At 46.5% G+C, this 15,130-nt stretch overlaps 1 protein-coding gene across 2 annotated transcripts in view; it reads right to left on the reverse strand.

Annotated features, from left to right (window-relative positions):
* CRACD (capping protein inhibiting regulator of actin dynamics) overlaps window positions 1–15,130 on the reverse strand; it is a 211,424-nt gene that overhangs the window by 37,488 nt on the left and 158,806 nt on the right. For both annotated transcript variants that reach the window (XM_020285294.2, XM_075997892.1), the window contains exon 4: window positions 14,010–14,184. The gene's annotated coding sequence lies outside the window, so the exon portion shown is untranslated. The remainder of the gene's footprint in view (window positions 1–14,009; window positions 14,185–15,130) is intronic.

A 15,130-nucleotide genomic window follows, 5' to 3' on the forward strand; every position in this document is an offset into this window, starting at 1 on the left:
AGTTTGCGGCGCCATGATGGAAAAGCTGACCCTGGTGGCCGGCGCACAAGCAGCCATGCTAGGGTTCCATCTCTACCCCTCCCACGCGGGAGGTGCAAACACCACGAATCCACTCGGGACCTGTTAACTGGAGCCCAGAGGCTTCAAACAGGCCTGAGTCAATTCCGAGGGGAGGTGTGCTTTATTAGCACTAAGACAAACTCGGAGAGGCCTGGAGGGTCCTATTCTACCCACATCTTAGAGCATTTAAGCCGTGCGATCTCGGTCATCATGGGTTTGGAAGGACGGGAGGGAAGAGATGCTGCTGAGTCTGCCTTACCCCACCCCTCTTCCCTTTCATGTACAGAGCCTCAGGATTCTGCCTAGACGCTGTGAGAGGCTGCCTGAGAATACATGACACAGCGCTCTTGGGCTTCGGCAGCGCACAGACGGATCTACAGGGCTGTTTTGAAGGGCCTGCTTCCGTGCTTAAAGTTGTAAAAGAGCTCAGGAAACTCAGCCCAGGCCTGTGCAGGTCAAATATGTGGATGGGATTATCATGCTAATAACTACGCCAACAGCAACGTCCTAGCCCATTTTGCATTGCTATAAAGGAAATACCTGAGGCTGGGTAATTTATTTTATTTTATTTATTTATTTAGAGACAGAGTCTCACTCTGTTGCCCAGGCTAGAGTGAGTGCCGTGGCGTCAGCCTAGCTCACAGCAACCTCAGACTCCTGGGCTCAAGCGATCCTTCTGCCTCAGCCTCCCGAGTAGCTGGGACTACAGGCATGCACCGCCATGCCCGGCTAATTTTTTGTGTATGTGTGTGTGTGTGTATTAATTGGCCAATTAATTTCTATTTTTAGTAGACACGGGGTCTCCCTCTTGCTCAGGCTGGTTTTGAACACCTGACCTTGAGCGATTCACCCACCTCCACCTCCCAGAGTGCTAGGATTACAGGAGTGAGCCACCGCGCCCGGCCTGGGTAATTTATTTTAAAAAGAGGTTTATGGCTGGGCAAGGTGGCTCACGCCTATAATCCCAGCACTCTGGGTGGCCGAGACAAGAGGATTGCTTGAGGCCAGCAGTTTGAGACCAGCCTGATCAAGAGCAAGACCCTGTCTCTACAAAAAATAGAAAAATTAGCCGGGTGCGGTGGCACATGCCTGTAGTCCCAGCTACTCAGGCGACTGAAACAGGAGGATCGCTTGGGCCCAGGAACTGAGGGTGCAGTGAGCTGAGATGACACCACGGCACTCGAGCCTCAAGTAACAGAGTGAGATCCTGTCTCAAAAAAAAAAAAGAGGTTTATTCGGCTCAGGGCCTTGCATGCTCTACAAGAAGCATGGCGCTGGAATCGCTCATGGCGAGGGCTGCAGGAAGCTTTTACTCAAGGCAGAAGAAGGCAAAGGCGAAGGAGGGAGCAAGAGAGAGAGGAGGGGCCACACTCTTTCAAACCACCAGCTCTCCTGTGAACAAACGAGGCAAGGTGAGGACTCACTCACCACCTCAGGGAGGGCACCAAGCCATCCATGAGGGATCCGTCCCCATGACCCAAATACCTGCCACCAGGTCCCACCTCCAACACCGGGATCAAATTTCAACATGAGATTTGAAGGGGACAAACATGTATCAGGCAATATAAAGTTCATACTCTTTAACCTTGGCTCACGTGAAACTTTTATTTTTATGATTACTTCTTCTTCTTTGGAAGCCACTTCTGACTTTGTTTCCATGGACTTCGAGAGAGGAAGTTTCTAGCAAGATGCTCCACCACCCCCAACCAGGGCAGCGGGGGAGGTCAGGGGTATTGTTCTAGAACACGGAAGACATTTGCGGGGACCCTCAGAAACAAGCAGAGGAAGCCTGAGGGCAACTGAAAGGCCACTGAGTGTGTAGTTGTCACTGTCGCCCCGGCTTTACCTCCAGCCTAGTGTCCTGTGATTCACGTCTGTAACGCATCTCCCAGGCAAGTGTTTTCCAGTTCTGCTTTCTCTCAGCACCTATGTCAGCCGTAAAGCAGTTCAGCTGCTCAGAAGCTGCCGGGGCTGCCTTTAGCCGAATCCTGCCGGGCGCGGCTGTCACCTAAGGCCCTTCGTGGCAGGGCCCTACGCGACTCTGGCTCAGGGGAACGGAGGTGTGCCTCCCTCTGGAACCCGGTGCTACCACTTGCCACCTGTGTGGCCTTCGTCAGGTCCCCACACCTCTAGTGCCTCAGTTTCCTTAACTGCAAAATGGGGATGATAACGGGACCTACCTCACTGAGCTTTTGTTGGGATCAAATGAGCTACAACGCCATAAAGCACTTAGGATCGAGTGAGCACTTAGATAAGTGTTCCCTGTGTTAGCAAATGTCACCCTACTTCAAGCACCTTGTGAGGCAAACCCCTGCACTCAGCCCCCTAAATCTCTTCCCCGGGCTCTATGCCTGCGTAGACGCTTCCTCGCCACGGACGCCCAACGCCAGTCTCCAGGTTTGGGTCCTACCATCCTTCAAGGCCCAGCTCAAATCTTCACGACGCCAGGCTCCCTTTCTTGCTTCCCTTTTGTCCCTCTGACCGTCCCCTGCGTGTATCGCATGCTGTCTGGTGTTGTCGTTACTGTGATCCTTCCACGAGAGGGAAAATAAAAGCGCTCTGCGTGTTATAAAGTGCCACGCAGATGCGATTATACTAACAACAGTGGTGTCATGTCCAGCCCAGCACGGTGGTGGCACGAGGGCAGGGGTGACGCCTGTTATCTTTGTTTCTCCCACAGTGCTATCTGCCATAAAATTGGAGAGTAAATTTTTTCAGTGATCGAGTAAATGACGAATACTGTAGGGTGAGTTAGGTTATCAGGTGGGTTTTGTTTGTTTTTTTCTTTTTGAGACAGAGTCTCACTCTGTTGCCCGGGCTAGAGTGCCGTGGCATCAGCCTCGCTCACAGCAACCTCAGACTCCTGGGCTCAAGCGATCCTCCTGCCTCAGCCTCCCGAGTATCTGGAACTACAGGCATGCGCCACCATGCCCGGCTAATTTTTTTCTATATATTTTTAGTTGGCCAATTAATTTCTTTCTATTTATAGTAGAGACGGGGTCTCACTCTTGCTCAGGCTGGTTTCGAACTCCTGACCTCGAGCGATCCTCCCACCTCGGCCTCCCAGAGAGCTAGGATGACAGGCGTGAGCCACCTCGCCTGGTCAGGGCCTTCTTTTCAACTCAAGCCAGAGAACTGCTCCGGGCTTTGCTTCCCACCTTCTATTCCAAACTCACTCTCTCTCACCTACTTTTCCTGGTGTCCGCACGTGTCAGTTACAGTTCTTACTTGCAAGCAATGGAAACTGACCTGGTCTCACTCAACCAAAAGACAACATCCTGGAAGTATAGAGGGGGCTCGCGAAACAAAGGCAGCGAGACTGCAGGCTTGGAAAACACTGGGGTTAGGAGAGCTCCAGGGCTGAGGGTTAGGGACCACAGCAGCCTTCATGCCACAGGAAGAACCGGTGACAGCTGCTCTTGCAGTTGTGAGCCTTGTGTCTTTGACTCACCTGCCATGCGAAGCCCTAGGAGAGAACGTGGGACGGCCGGGCTGGGCAGCATGCTCACGGCAGGCTGCGGAGGGAGGGGAAACGGAGGACGTGGCCCTTTTGGCTTCGGTCACAGGAAGCAGGCGCTGTGTCCTAACAGGGTGCACACGGCAGGGCAAGGTGATGCCCTGAAAAGGGCTTTGGGTGCTACTGAGAAGGGGAACTGGATGCTAATGTCTAAATGACCACGAATAGCCACCATGGACCTACGGCTTGATTCTCCTTTCCAGTGTGGCCCACCTGGGTGGATAAGCCATTAATTTGTACAGATGTCGGGTTTTGATTCTCCTCCCCAGGAGGCTTCCTTTCCTTCTTGGTGGCATTTGCTGCTACCTGAGAGCAAAGGATGCCACACCCCACAGTCCTGGGGTACCTAAGTCCAGGCCTGTGTGCTCTATGCCCCCGAGTGTTTGGAGAAGTGGTGGGGATCAGACAGAGGGCGCATGGGGGGCCTGTGGCCTGCACCTCCGGGCACTGGAAGGTCAGAGTAGAGACAAAAGGTTTTTCCTGTTTGTTTGTTTTCTTAAGGGTTGGGGGGCTGTGAGGAGGGGTACAGTTGCCTTGTTTGTTTTTATTGAGACAGAGTCTCACTCTGTCACCCTGGGTAGAGTGCAATGGCATCACGGTAGCTCACTGCAACCTCCAACTCCTGGGCTCTAAGCGATCCTCCTGCCTCAGCCTCCAGGGCAGCTGGGACTACAGGAGTGTGCCACAACATCTGGCTGTGTGTTTTGCTTTTTTTCTTCTTACATTTTGGTAGAGATGGAGTCTCACTCTTGCTCAGGCTGGTCTCGAATTCCTGAGCTCATGTGATCCTACTGCCTCGGCCTCTGAGATTGCTAGGATTACAGGCGTGAGCCACCGCGCCTGGCCAAGACAGAAGCTGAGAAGTTTAAGCAAAGCAAGCTAAATATTAGCCCTGCAGTCATGCTACTCCATGCCTCACCCAAGAGGCATGTAGTGCTAAGGAGAGCAGGGAGGGTGGAAGAAGAGCATCTCCATTTTAATATTTGTTGTCTGGAGCGACTGTCTGCAGCAGGGTCTATGGGAAAGGAACAATGAAAAGCAAGGGACAGTTGGCCAGGGGGAAGCATTTCTTGGAACGTTCGCCTCATCCACAGCCAATGACACAAGACGGGGATGGTCCCCTCTCCATCCCTGGCCTTTGCTGTCTGTGTGTGACACCTGGAGCTGTGGCAGCCACTTTGTGACTGATTACAGGCGACAAGCCTGAGGACAAGGGCCCACTCCCTGAGGATGCTGAAGGAAGAGGGACTCGGGCTGGATCTCGAGGATGGTGCCGAGCTGCTTCGCCAACGCCGCAGCGTGGAGAGTCCTCCAGGCTTTCTGGTACGTCAGACGATATAGTTCGTTCCCGTCAAAGACACTAGTAGTTGTGTTTTGGGTTGCAAATGAAATCGCCCCACCTGACGCGGCCTTCTAGCCAATACTCTAAGCCTTGGGCGCGTACTAAGAGCCACTGACATCACCGAGCCTTGGACTGCGAGCCTGCAGAGGGGAATTCTCCCCGCCCAAAAGCGGAGAGGACGTTCTGCAGCTGCGCCGCGGATGCACGCCTCAGGCCGGCCCTCCCACTCCTTTACCCTTTGTCTTTTTTGGAAAAGCATCATGTAATTTGGGACCATAGATATTGGGTAATTACTATGGCGATGATTAGGGATTCACTTCAGGGATAAGGAAATATAATTATGGTCCCATTGCAGCTTGTTTCCATGACAACAGGGGCAATTGCAATTGATCAGCAGTTTTCTTCCTATACGGATCCGTGAGTCTCATTCAAATGAAATGTTAAAGAGCAATTAAATAGCCCCGTCGAACGAACTAGAGTTGCTGGAAAAGACTGGAATCCGATTATAATCTGTGTGCAGTCTTAGAGGCTCACTCCAGACTCCGGTATTCTATGAAAATATATGGTACTCAGTAGGCTACAGAGCTCCAAATGCCCTGTTAATTACAAAGAAACGGATATGTCATAGACATCCAAGGAAGCGGAGGACAAGTTTGGAATCTTAAAATACAGAATCTTAGAGCTGGAAGTCAGAGGATCACTCCAGCCCCTAGGCCCAGTCCTGTGTCTACATCACATGGGGCGAGCAATAAAGCTCCGCTGGGACTCCCTGGCCTCCATGCTATCTATTCCACACCTCAGTTTCCCCATGTGGAGGAAGATCTTTCCATAAACCTCTCTAGTTGTCGTCTGAATCAGTTTCCTCTTGGTTCACGCTCTGGAAATAGAACGCTAGTCATCAACATCCTCTTTATCTCAAGAATAATATTAACCTGCCTTTGTAAAGTGCTTTATTGCAGGTAGTGTGATGTCAGATGCATTTTTGGGTCCTTATAATCCTGGGAGGTGGCATAGCCATGTCACAGATGAAGGTGCTGGTTGAGGTCACGCAGCTCATGAGTGCAAGCACCTGGCTGGCTGCACAAGAGGTTCAGTTCTGCTCTCTTCATTCTCCTCCCTAGTCCCCAAATTTCATTCAACGGGTTTTGTACCTTGTTTCTATTCCCTGTTCAACTTTAGCACATCCTGGGTTGCTAAGGATAGAGGATAAATGACCAAGTAAAATAGGTTTCTTTTTTTTTTTTCAGTCTTCATCCTCTGAAAAGTGGCCAGGCACACACTGGTGACCAGGGAGCCTGAGCTTCATTGTCATTTCACCGGTGACACGTTATGTCATGACACCAACCATGTAATCTTCCTTTTCCAGCGTGTCAGTGGGACAGTGATACTCTTTACCGTGGTGGGAAAGTGGAGGAAAAATTAGATGAACAGTGACTTGTACGGTGGGAAGAGCCAGTACGGTAAAAAGAGCAATACTCATACATTCATTCATTAAGTGAATAACTACTGAAGGCCTGCTGTGTGCAGCACAGTGACAAGGGGTGGATGGAAAGGTAAGGGAAGCTGGGAGAACAATGTCAGGGGAGGGGCCTGAGACAGAGGGGATCAGAGAAAGCTTGCCCCCCACCCCCGAGGATGGCGCATTTGTGCAGAAAAAGTCAAGGATGAAGAGGAATTAGACAGATGAAGCGGGTGGAGATGGGAGATAGGCTGTTCCAGACAAAAGGCTTACCCTGCGCAAAATCAGCAGGCTTGGATTCCAGTCACATGTCTAACACTAATAGCGCCGTCATCTCTTTGAGCCTCAGTTTCCCCATTTGTAAAGTGACGGTACTAGATCAAGACTAAAAATCGCTCTAAACCTTTCATTTTCCATTCCCACCAGCAACGCACGAGGATTCCAATTTCCACATATCCTCACTGACACAGCTTGAATATCTGCCCCCCCAGCTCTCACATGGAAATGTGATCCCCGGTCTTGGTGGTGGGGCCCAGTGGGAAGTGTTTGGGTCATGGGGCGGATTCCTCACGAGTGGCTTTGTGCCATCCTTGCTGTAAATGAGTGAGTTCTTAATCTATTGGTTTTCTTGAGAGCTGATTGTTAAAAAGAGCCTAGTAGCTCACCCTCCTCCTGCTTCCTCTCTTACCATGTGGTCTCTGCACACACTAGCTCCCCTTCCCCTTCTGCCATGGGTGGGAGCAGCCTGAGACCCTCACTTGCCTCTAACACCCTGCTGCTTCTTTTTTTTTTTTTTTTTTTTTCTTTTTTTTTTAATTTTTTTTTTTATACATTTTATTTCTGCTTCTTATTCAGTCTGTCATCTGGTACACCCTGCTGCTTCTACAGCCCGCAGAACCATGAGCCGAATAAACCTTTCTTTATAAACTACCCAGCCTCAGGCATTCCTCTATAGCAACACTAACAGACTAAGACCTCATCGATACTTGTTACTATCTATCGTTTTGGGTTGTAGCTTTCCTAATGAGTGTGAAGTGATACCTCACTTGTGGTTTTGATTTCCCGGATGGATAATAGGTTAAGCTTCCTTTTTTACAACATACACAAGAATTAACTTAAAATGGATCACAAACCTAAATGTAAGAACTAAAACTATAAAACTCTTAAAGAAAACAAAGGAGCCAATTTCCCTCACCTTAATTAGGCAGTAGTTTTTTAGGTACCAAAAGCACAAGTGACAAAAGACAAAACAGATAACTTGGACTATATCAAAATTCAGTTAGACCCTCAGGGGTCTAATGATGTTTTATGTGGGTTTTTGTTTATTTGATTTGTTTTGTTTTGTTTTGAGACAGGGTCTCACTCTGTCACCCAGACTAGAGTACAGTGGTGTCATCCTAGCTCACTGCAACCTCCAACTCCTGGGCTCAAGCAATCCTCCTGGCTCAGCCTCCTGAGTAGCTAGGGCTACAGGTGGGTGACACCACACCTGGCTAATTTTTAAATTTATTTTTATTTTTTTCTGTAGAGATGGGGTCTTGCTATATTGCCCAGACTGGTCTCAAACTGCTGGGTGCAAGCAGTCCTCCTGCCTTGGCTAGGATTACAAGTGTGAGCCACTATGCACAGCCAGTTTCTCTGTTAATGTACATTTTTTTTTTTTTTTTAGCAATATCTATTCAACTCCTTTGCCCATCAGATTTTTTTTGGTCGTTTTATTATTGAGTTATAAGCATTCTTTTTTTTTTTTTTTTTTTTAACCAGTTCTGGACACAAGTCTCTTATCAGGTATATGACTGTAAATGTTTTCTTTCATTCTGTGGATTGTCTTTTTACTTTCTTGATGGTATTATTTGTAGCACAATTTTTTTTTTTCTTTTTTGGTGACAGGGTCTTGCTCTATCACCCTGGCTAGAGTGCAGTGGTATCATCATAACTCACTGCAACCTCAAACTCCTGGGCTTAAGTGATCCTCCTGCTTCAGCCTCCCAAGTAGCTGGGGGTACAGGTGTGCACCACCACACCCATTGATTTTTTTTTTTTTTCCAGAGATGGGGCCTTGCTATGTTGTCCAGACTGGTCTTGAACTCCTGACCTCAAGTGATCTTCCTGCTTTGGCCTCCCAAAGTGTTGGGATTACAGGTGCGAGCCACCACCCGTACATACATACACCTTGACATACAAAATTTAATTTTGATACAGTCCAATTTATCTGTTTTTTGTCACTCATGCTTTTGGAACCTAAGAATCAAAAACCTAATTAAGGACACAGACATTTACTCCTTTGTTTTAAGAGTTTTACAATTTTAGTTCTTACATTTAGATCTGTGATCCATCCCTTGCATGGATCTACTTGCTAATTTCTGAAGAAAAAAAAGACAGCTGAGATTTTTCTTTTTTTTTTTTTTTTTTTTTGAGACAGAGTCTCACTTTGTTGCCCAGGCCAGAGTGAGTGCCGTGGTGCCAGCCTAGCTCACAGCAACCTCAATCTTCTGGGCTCAAGCGATCCTCCTGCCTCAGCCCCCAAGTAGCTGGGACTACAGGCATGCGCCACCATGCCCGGCTAATTTTTTCTATATATATTAGTTGGCCAATTAATTTCTTTCTATTTATGGTAGAGACAGGGTCTCGCTCTTGCTCAGGCTGGTTTCGAACTCCTGACCTCGAGCAATCCTCCCGCCTCGGCCTCCCAGAGTGATAGGATTACAGGCGTGAGCCACCGTGCCCGACTGACAGCTGAGATTTTTATAGGGACCACACTGAATCTGTATGTCTATTTGGGGAGTACTGCCATCTTAACAATATTATGTTTTCTAATCCACGAACATGGATGTCTTTCCATGTGTTTAGATCTCTAATTTCTTTCAATGATAGTTTGTCATTTTTAGTGTACAAGTTTTGTACTTCTTTGGTTAAATTTATTCCTAAGTATTTTATTGCTTTAGGTGCTATTGTAAATGGAATTGTTTTCCTAAATTCATTTTCAGATCATCCATTGCTAGTGTACAGAAATATAAGACTTCAATCTTCACCAGGTACAGTGGCTCATGCCTGTAATCCTAGGACTTTTGGAGGCTGAGGTGGGAGGATCACTTGGGCCATGAATTTGAGATCACCCTGAGCAACATAGAGAGACCCCATCTCTACAAAAAATTTTTAAAAAATTAGCCAGGCATGGTGGTGCACAGCTGTAGTCCTAGCTACTCAGAAGGCTGAAGCATGAGGATTTCTTGGGCTCAGGAGTTTGATGTTGCAGTGAGCTATGATGATGCCACTACACTTTAGCCTGGCCAACAGAGCAAGACCCTATCTCGAAAAAACCCCTAAAACTCCAATCTCTTATCCTGCAACCTTGCTTAACCTTGTTTATTAGTCTAATAGTTGTGTATGTATATATTCCTTAGGACTTTCTATATGTCTTAAGGAATACACACATGATAAGGAATATACACAAGATCATGACGTCTGCAAACAGAAATAGTTTAACTTCTTCTAAGATTAATGTCTTTTATTTCTTTTGCTTCTCTAATTGTCCCACCTATAACCTACAGTGTTGTACTATACAGTACAGTGTTGAATAGAAGGGATGAGAGAAGACATCCTTGTTTTTTTTTTTTTTTTTTTTTGTGATCTTCAAGGGAACACCCTTATTCTTTTACTATTAAGTATGATATTATCTGTGGATTTTCTGATGCTCTTTATCAAGTTGAAAGAGTTTCCTTCTATTCCTAGTATTGAGTGTTGTTTTTTTTTAATCATGAAAGAGTGTTGGATCTTGTCAAATGGTTTTTCTATATATATTGAGATAATTATGTGGTTTTTGTCCTTTATTTTATTAATATGATATGTCATATTGATTGATTTTTGTCTGTTAAACCAATCTTGCACTCGTGGGATAAATTCCACCTGGTCATGGCATGTAATCCTTTTATATGTTGCTAGATTTAGTTTGCTAGTATTTTGTTGAGGAGTTTTATATCTAGAGTCACAAGGGATATTGGTCTGTGGGGGTTTTTTTCTTGTGATGTCTTTGCCTGGTTTTAATATGAGGGTAACACTGTCCTCACAGAGTTGGAAATTTCCCTCCTGTTCTAGGTGCCACATTTATTCTTGCATGAAAGTTTCTGCTCATGCCATCATCTGACAGGTTCATGCCTCGCCTCTCAGCTACTCCAAGTCCTGCCCATAGTTTTTGGAGCCAGCTCAAGGTCTCCTCATTCCTGAACCCTTTCCTGACTGCTCTAGCCCCAGAGTGAGCTCACCTGCTCTGAAGCCCCTTCATGTCTCACTGTGCTTACAGCTGGCACTTAATATAAAGTAGTGCTGTAGCTGTGCATGATACAATAAATGCTAGGTGTTCAACAGAAACTGGAAGCGGGACAAGTGAAGTCCCAGTGAGTAGCAGAGCCTCAATCAGGCAGCTGGAGGCAGGTGGACGGTTGACCTAGCGACCCAGGACCAGTATGACAACTCAGGGCCATGAGACTAGCTCCTCAGTGAGACTGCACCCTCCCTGAGAGGCAGAATAGTGGGCAGTTGCCTAAGAATGCACTCTTTCGTGCTTGAATAGTGGCTCAGGGACTTATCAGCTATAGGACCTTAGGCAAGTCACTCTCTAGCCTTTGTTTTCTCATCTTTGAGCTGTCAGCTTTAAAGAGTCATGGTAAATATTACCTGACTTCACCTATGCAAAACACATCGTATTAAGTTCAATTAGTGGTAGCTTTACTACACGCTATGGCATATTCTCAGTAAAAACAGGGTCTGTGGTCAAAGGAATCTTGAAAATGCTCCTTAACACATCCCACTTCTTAGGAATTAACAGGATAAAGGCTCCTATTTAATTTATTTTTTGCCCAGAATTTCCCAAACCTATTTACCAAGATGACTGTTACCCCCTTTTTAAATGTAACGTCTACTTAACACACTGCTGGAAACATGATATTTGTTGTGTTTAATTAAGAAAGGAACTCACATTAAATTGTTAAAAACTGATCATCTTCTATTGCTTCGCTTTACCCAAGGAATATATACTTTAAAAGCAGCAGCCTAGGAGAGATAAAGACTTCTAACATAGAGAAAAGAACAGAATGCTTTAAAAGCTCAAAGGAAATGGAAAATTTCAAGCGGAAGGACCAGATCAATAAGGAGCTATTCTTGGCCATGAAGACATTTCTAGAATTATAGATTCTTGGGGTTTGACAGCATGTTAAAGGTCAACTCCTTTAAAGCTAAAATTCCCGCCCGGTGCAGAAATCCCACCTTCACAGGCCCTGCACACACGTGCCCAGCCTCCCGTTTTTAAGCAGCTCTAGTAATTAGGAAATTCGCCCTCACATTGGGCTGAAATCTGCCTCTTTAGAATTTCTACCCAACATTATGTTAGTGGAATTTTGAGTTTTGTGTTTTAGTGAGAACTGTTCATTTTGGAGAACAAGATGCACAGAAAAGTTTTTTGAATTATTACCGCAATGTAAAGTAACATATTCATCGAGCAGAGAACAGAACACAAGAATTGGTGGGAACAATACTTCATTTTCTCCATCTGTAAATAGGGTGCATGATCAGAAGTTTGGCTATACTGTAAGCAATGCATGCAAATATTTACTCTGTGGGTAACATTACTTTCTAATTGTCAATTCCCTAGAAAGAGGGAATACATATTTTTAATAAATTACTTCTATTTTCTTGTGTTTCTATCTTCCCCCCCAGTGTTGTCCAGGCTGGAGTGCAGTGGCTATTCACAGGCACAATCATTAACACATTACAGCCTTGAACTTCTGAGCTTATGTGATCCTCAGCCTCCTGAGTAGCTGGGACGATAGCCACACATGACCACGCCCAGCTCTGTGTTTCTATCTTAAAATACTGAAAGTGAAATTTAAAAAAATTCATAGTTCAAAGCTTATCCTTATGGCTTCCTCATTTCTAAGAAGAGTTTATTATAAAAGCAAGTGCTTAATTAAACTATAGTACACGTCTCATACATGTAGGTTTACAAACAGGAGTCAATAATGAGAATAGGTGACATTATTAGAAATGTAGCTATTTGATTCAAAGTAGAATTTTCTAAGGCTTTGTAAAATCTAAAACCTTAAGGAAAACCCTAAGAGGTAATGGAATATAGGACTTAAATGGGGAGAGAACCACCAGGGTCCAGGCTCTTCTAAGAGTCCAACATGATTCAATTAGAAGTCAGACTTGGAAAAAACCACAACCTACTATAAGAAGGATGAGTCGTGTTTTTCATAGGTCTGTCCTTCCAAAGGAGAACTTTCCAGACTCAATTTCATTTTGTTTTAAACTAATACTTGGTCATATCCTAGTATGTGTTCCTCATTCTGTTACTGTGCAGCAAAAAAAGTTCACATTCCTATTTTACAACTGAAGAATTTGATACAAATCACAACTGGCTGATACTGCACAATGCTCAAATATATATCAGTACTGACACTCCAGCAGTTGGGTTAGTGCTAGCTGTGTTCACCTTTCAGTGCAATCCTTCCCTTCGGTTAAATTCAACAGTTTTCTTACCCTAAAGGGTAAAGAGAATAGAAAATAAACACTGGCATGTCAAGGAAAGAGTCAGGCTTAGGACTAACAAATGCTGCTGGCGAACACTGTGAAGCTTAACATGCAATGCTTGTTAAGGGTTTTGTAATTCGGGCACAGTGGTACTGTCTCCTAGAATTGACTTACTGACACGTGCCACAGAGGATGTTTTTGTCCTTGTCCTTGAAACACAGCAAGAGTATCACACATTATACCATCTAGTCCTTCAACTTAACTTGCACAGTGCCAGGCATTCACAAGACACTTTTTTTTTTGAGCATGAATAAAACCTGGTTCCTGACTTCAAGAACTGACAGTCAAGCAAGAAAGGCAAGCAAATCAACAGTTTCCACAGAAAGTGACAAGTTCTTTGCTGGACCAGGCGCAGGATGCCAGGGGAACACAGGCAAGGGCAAATACATCAGGACGGGTGGTTGCAAAAGGCTTCTCAGAGGAGCTGGTTTCTGAGCTGTCAGAACGAGCGTTTCACCATCTCTGACTGCGACTTCGATTCCCGGAACTCAGGTGAGAAAGTACCTCCTGATCCTGCTGCCCCGAGTCCCTGACCCTGTCAAAGCTAGATTTAGGGCCTGTGTTCTATGAGGCGGGGAAAGGAAGAGAGGGAGGGAGGGAGAAAAACAAAGAGCAGGAGTCGTCCAAACACAGACGAGCCTCCAGAAGCTGCCAGGGGTCGAGGGTGACCACCTGTGCCCAGTCTGCGTCCTCAACAAGGGCGTAGCATCTAGCCCATGACACCCTGTCTCTCCGGGAAGTGACGGCACACGAGGACACGGTCTTCTCCCATCTGAGGAACCCCGGGGAGCTGAGCCAGTGAGGTGCTGCCTCCTGCCACCCGCGAGGACAGCAGAACACCTGCGTGCACAGGGAACGGAGGTCGGACTCGTTTGCGAACTCTCCAAGGTGACAGAACGCCCCGAGTCGTCCCCTTCCCAGAGATGGAACGCGTCTGTGATTCTCTCCTGTCTGCTGAAACCAAAACCAGCGCCTACCTCCTTTGGGATCCCATCCCCCCGCCCTGGGACGCCACCAAAGACCTGAAAAGCAAGCCAAGCTATTACCTTAGACCGTCCTCCAGCGCCTCCTCATCCGAAGAGAAAGTCCCATTGCTGACACTCTGGTGAGAGTCACTCTTCTTCCCCACCGACTCCTCCCGGGCCGACGATGATGCGTCTTTCTTTCTCCTTTTGCCAAACAGCTTCTTAAACGGCTGGAATTTGCCCCCCTTCTTCTTGTCTGCGGACGACAAGAGGAACACACGTTGCAGTGTGGCGGGGCTGCACCTCGGAGCCTAGGAGCGAATTACAGCTGAACGCCTCTGGCCAAGGCAGCTGGGCAAAGGGCAGCCGCGGCCCGGGGAGCAGCCAAGCCCTGTGCCAGGAATGTCGGGACCAGCCCCGAGGCGGCCCGTGCACAGTGGCGGAGCACGAGCCAAGAGCATGCTGAGTCCCCTGTCCCCCAGGCTCGCAAGAAACGTCTGGGGAGAACAAGAAGAGGCTCCAAGCTTCATGGTGGCCAACACAGCACCCCTTTGCACGTGGGACCCAAAGGTCATGCCTGCTTTCTTAAACAAAGCAGATGGCCCGTGCCCCTCTCTGTGGACGAAGCTGAGAAATGCACGTAAGTCAGACAGGTGTTTACAAAAACTTATATATATAATACACATCATCTCGTTGAGAAGCATTCTGTTTTGGCCTTTATTGGATACAGAAGACAACTGTTAACTCTTGGCATAAGCTTTGACCCCAATTCCCTCTATCCCCATATATTTCCAGGTTATTTCTCTTGTCTGCTCTTAGAGTTTACGATGAAGAGCCCCAAAGGAGTTGCTATGAGCATCTTCCCATATATTACTTCATCCAGTCGGGACCTAGGCTCGCTGCCAACATTTGCTACAGATGTTTTAGGTAATGCCTTTCAGTTCTGCTCCTTTGGATACAAATTCCTTCACATTTCTCCACCTTGCAAAAGGAAGTGTGAATCACCCTCCCCTAGATGAAGTATCTTCTCAGATCTTTCTCTGTTTTTAAAGAAGCTTTAAGAACCTCTTATCCAGTGGTCTGATAATCTTTTTTTTTTCAAATTGTTTAACCCTTACTATGTACCATGGCTCTAAGAACATTATAAATATTAACTCAGTTAATTCTCACAATAACCCTATTAAGTGGATACTATTAACATC

The sequence above is a fragment of the Microcebus murinus genome, chromosome 26, assembly GCF_040939455.1.
Source record: "Microcebus murinus isolate Inina chromosome 26, M.murinus_Inina_mat1.0, whole genome shotgun sequence".
NCBI classification, from domain to species: Eukaryota; Metazoa; Chordata; class Mammalia; order Primates; family Cheirogaleidae; genus Microcebus; species Microcebus murinus.